The sequence below is a fragment of the Bison bison genome, unplaced genomic scaffold (assembly GCF_000754665.1).
Source record: "Bison bison bison isolate TAMUID 2011002044 unplaced genomic scaffold, Bison_UMD1.0 scf7180017864516, whole genome shotgun sequence".
Classification (NCBI taxonomy): domain Eukaryota; kingdom Metazoa; phylum Chordata; class Mammalia; order Artiodactyla; family Bovidae; genus Bison; species Bison bison.
In genome coordinates this window covers 4,337,566-4,342,329 of record NW_011495069.1, presented here as the reverse complement: position 1 = coordinate 4,342,329, position 4,764 = coordinate 4,337,566, and the positions used below count along the sequence as shown (strand labels likewise).

General features: G+C 52.4%; 1 protein-coding gene across 1 annotated transcript in view; it reads left to right on the top strand.

Annotated features, from left to right (window-relative positions):
- The window catches only part of RAP1GAP (RAP1 GTPase activating protein), a 37,127-nt gene that overhangs the window by 3,709 nt on the left and 28,654 nt on the right, over positions 1–4,764 (top strand). The window contains exon 2 of the mRNA XM_010830233.1: positions 611–704. The gene's annotated coding sequence lies outside the window, so the exon portion shown is untranslated. The remainder of the gene's footprint in view (positions 1–610; positions 705–4,764) is intronic.

Genomic DNA, 4,764 nt, shown 5'->3' with positions numbered 1-4,764 from the left:
AGCTCTTCGCATGAAGTGGCCAAAGTATTGGAGTTTCAGCTTTAGCATCAGTCCTTCCAATGAACACCCAGGACTGATCTCCTTTAGGATGGACTGGTAGGATCTCCTTGCAGTCCAAGGGACTGTCAAGAGTCTTTTCCAACACCACAGTTCAAAAGCATCAATTCTTTGGTGCTCAGCTTTCTTCACAGTCCAACTCTCATATCCATACATGACCACAGGAAAAACCATAGCCTTGACTAGACGGACCTTTTTTGGCAAAGTAATGTCTCTGTTTTTTTAATATGCTATCTAGGCTGGTCATAACTTTCCTTCCAAGGAGTAAGCGTCTTTTAATTTCATGGTTGCAGTCACCATCTGCAGTGATTTGGGAGTATGGGTTAGGGAGGCCTAATGGAGAGTTTACAGGGACACTTTGTCCATATCTGTGACCTCTGGGAAAGGTTGGAAGCCCTGCTCGCCTCCTGCTTCCTGGGGAATCCAGGTTCCCCTCCTTTCTGAAATCTGTTCCCCTAACATCCCCCAATTCTGAGAATGACTCTTCCTCCCAAAGTTCACAGATCTCCCGACTTGGGGCCCTCCCTGACCTCAGACTCTTTTTCTCTTCCAGGAGGAGTGATGGGCAGAACCAGCGCTTCCCTCAGGCACTAGACCTGCCAAGAGTGGATTTAGTTCCCTCTCAGACCGCTTCATTCCAACCTAAGGTAAGTGCTCGCCTGCCCGTGGCCCCCGGTCTGGAGGACCCCCCACCCCCACCCCAGGGCCAGGAGATATCTAAGAGTGACTGCTGGGCAGAGGCCAAATGTTTGGGTAGATGGGGCTTGAGGTTTAGCCCCCCAAGGGGATACCGCTCCTTGCCCGTGATGGACCTGACACAGTCTCAGAGGTTGAACCAGGGTCTGTAGTAAGGTTGGGGGGAAAAACAGCTGGGAATAAACTGGCCAAACAGCTTTTCTTCCTTATCTTCATTATCGACAATACCATCCATTTCCTCAGCTGTAAATCGGGTGTAATGAGAATATCCCACTTCACAGGGCTGCTTCTCAGAGGAGCCCTGTGAGGTGGGGTAAAGTGTGAAAAAGTGATGATAAAACACTGTGCATAATATCTGGCACAGAGTAAAAGCCCTGTAAATGAGGCTGTTCTTGTTATCGTCGAAATCAAATGTTTGCCTGGCCCATGACCTGTGTCAACTTTCTGCTGGGTGCTGAGGTGCCAGAAATCGATCTGACACGGACCCTGCTCTCAAGGAGCCATGGTCTGGTTAGGAGATAGATAACTAAACAACCTCTTCAGGGGATCAGTAGTAATAACCACAAGCATTTATTGAGATTTACTACAGGCTTAATCGGAGAAGGCAATGGCACCCCACTCCAGTACTCTTGCCTGGAAAATCCCATGGATGGAGGAGCCTGGTAGGCTGCAGTCCATGGGGTTGCTAAGAGTTGGACACGACTGAGCGACTTCACTTTCACTTTTCGCTTTCATGCATTAGAGAAGGAAATGGCAACCCACTCCAGTGTTCTTGCCTGGAGAATCCCAGGGACAGGGGAGCCTGGTGGGCTGCTGTCTCTGGGGTCGCACAGAGTCAGACATGCCTGACGCAACTTAGCAGCAGCAGCAGCATGGGCTTAATAGTTAATGGGTGGGTTCTTAATGTTTTGCATGCAGGATCTCATTTCGTCCCCAAACTATAACTACTGTGGACTTATATTAATACTCCTCTTAGTCCCATTTGGCAGATGAGAAAATCGAAGCTAAGAGAGGTTAAGTTACTTGCGCAAAGACACACAGGTAGGATGTGATGGGTCCAGGACCGGAACTCATGTAGTCTGAGCAGGGTGCCTAGTCTGGTGGAATTTCTAATGCCGAGGGCAGTAAGCTCTCACTCGTGTAGTACACTCTTCGGATCCTAAAGCGTGTGCACAGGTATCGTGCTTCTCAGTCCTTTCATCAAACCTTGGGTGGTAGGCATTCTCGAGATAAGGATCCAGATGCCCAGAGAGGTAAAGTGGTTTTCCCAAGGTCACACAGCCAACAAATAGCAGACACAGGATATGCCAAGCTTCTCGCCCAGAATTCTGACCTGGAACAAGAGTCATGTACCCCTCCTAGGTCAGGAATGGTACATGGCCAAGGAATACTGTACTTTTTGGGGATCACCACCTCCAAGGGGGTCCAAGTGTGGGTCCTAGGGACTATATCAGGGGGTCCTTGAGATCCTCTCCTGCTGTCTGTGCCTGGGCAACAGCCCAAGACTGGGCCATGTGGATCCTGGGACCTGGAAGGGAGCGACTCCATGGCAGCTGGGTTCAGAAGTGAGGTTCCCAGTCCTTGTCCCCCTAAGCATCCGGCAGGAGGCCTGGGTTCACTTCCCCTCCCTGCACCTCAGTGTTCCCATCAGAAACATGAGGGTTAGCAGAGCCCATCTCCCTGAGTCCTGCCTGCTCAGGTTAGCGCTGGGCTGTCTCCCCCAGGCTTCCTGGCCTCTTGCCCAGCTCCGCCAGAAGCCTCCATTTGTGCCAACACAGGCTCAGACGGCTGCGGGCTCCAGACTGCCCCGTCCCACAGCCCACGCCCAACCCAGGATCAAGACACAGTCGATGGATTGTTCTCCTTTGACAGGAAAGGAAACCGAGGCCCAGAGAGACTGAGTGATCCATCTGGGTCCCCAGCAAACCAGGGAGGGGTGAGGGGTCCCAGGTCTGTGACATGTTCTCCGTCCCCCTCTCCCGGCTCTGCTCACGTTAATGTTGATGGCGGAGCAAGTCTGAGGAGCAGGTGACCTCCGTGCGTCAGTGGGCAAAGCCCTGCCCCTCCCTGGGCCTCAGGTCCTTGTCTGTAAAATAGAGGGGACAGTTTCTTCTCTACCCACTAGGCCCATTTGCAAAAGGGTGATGACTGTGAAAGTAATCTTGGAAAGTTGCAATCAGGAAGTTGAGGGATGATTGGCCTCATTATGTTCCCAGGGCAGGAGAGAACACCCAGAAGGGACATCTCTCTCTCTAGGAAGCCACACTGTAGCGACACAGAGCTACCCAAGGTACTCCTACCCTGTTCCCTTGTAGGGGTTTTCTACTCGAGGATTTAGAAATCTGTACCTGTTTACATATACAGCCTACCCACACCTACACACACGGGCACATCCACATGTCTGCAGATGTATTCAGATTTGCACGTGTACACACGCATGTATATACAGATACATGTGTACAGACACACAGTCACATCTGCTCTCAGAGTCACACACACACAGTTGCAGGCACACGTGTGCGCACTCTCCACTCCTGGCACACACACGTCTCCACTGATGCAAGCAGCTCTTGCCTCCTCCCCGTGTGGGAATGAATGTTTCTCTGGCTGCATTTTGATGGGTGCCCGGAAGCGCTCAGGCCTGAAAGTGCCTGCATAAATCAATATTTGCTGCTGTTAATTATTAAAAACAAAGCTATGCTGTGTCTGGAACACACATCTCCAGGGTTCCCGCTGGCTTCCTGGGCTCCAGCCTGACCCATGGCCAGGTCTAGGGGAAAGGAAGGTGCAGTGCCTTCCTTCCAGGAGCCCTTGGCCCTGAGATGGAGAGTGGTGGTGTGTAGCTGCCAACAACTCCTTCAGGGAGCTGAAGAGAGGTTGGGTACTGAGCTGGTGGGCAGCCCTGCCCTGTAGGGTCCGAAGCAGCTGGTGTTGACTTGGCCAGAACTCAGGAAGCAATTACTGCTTTCCCAGCATCTGTCTGGGGAGGGGGTGCTGCGGCCCTGCCCCCACTCACAGTGGCAGACACAATGCAGGGTCAGCTGGAGGGCCTGCGGAGGCATTGTATTTTGCAGATGGGGAAGCTGAGGCCTACAGAGGTGGCAAGGGCTTACTCAAGTCTACTCAGCAAGTTTAGCAAGGTCAGAGCTAGCACCCACATATCCTGAAGTCCTCTCCACGCATGGGGCCTTGGCAACCCCTGTTCCTGCCCTCTCCCCAGGGTCGGGGCAGTAAGGGACAGGTATGGGCCTGGGGCCTGGGGAAACCAGGGTACCAGTTTGCCTGTCAGGCATTGGTGGGGATGGAGGTGGATTGCTAGTTCTGCCTTTTCTTAGCCGTGTGATCTTGAGCATACGTTATCTCTTGGAATCAGTTTTCTCTTCTGTAAAATGGGGATAACACTCCTACCTCTTGAGTTGTGGGGAGAGGATCAGACTTGCAAAGGGTCCAACATTAAGCAGATGCTCAAGAAAACCCCTGTCTCCAACCTAAGCCTCCCATCCCCGCCGCTTCCTTCCCGACTTCAAAGCCCAGCCCAAGAAGCCCATCTCTGAGGCCCTGAGGCACAATACCCAAGAGGAGGTTCAGTTCAGTTCAGTTCAGTAACTCAGTTGTGTCTGACTCTTTGAGACCCCATGGACTGCAGCATGCCAGGCCTCCCTGTCCATCATCAACTCCCAGAGTTTACTCAAACTCGTGTCCATGGAGTCGGTGATGCCATCCAACCATCTCATCCTCTGTCGTCCCCTTCTCCTCGCGCCTTCAATCTTTCCCAACATCAGGGTCTTTTCCACTGAGTCAGTTCTTTGCATCAGGTGGCCAAAGTATTGGAGTTTCAGCTCCAGCATCAGTCCTTCCAGTGAATATTCAGGACTGATTTCCTTTAGGATGGACCGGGTTAAGAGAGGTTAGAAGAAGGACGTTATAGGAAGCCAGGTAGGGACGCACCGGACAGACCGGGTGCTCTGGTGTCCGCTCCGGCGCCGGCAAGAGCGCGCAGGCGCAGTGTCC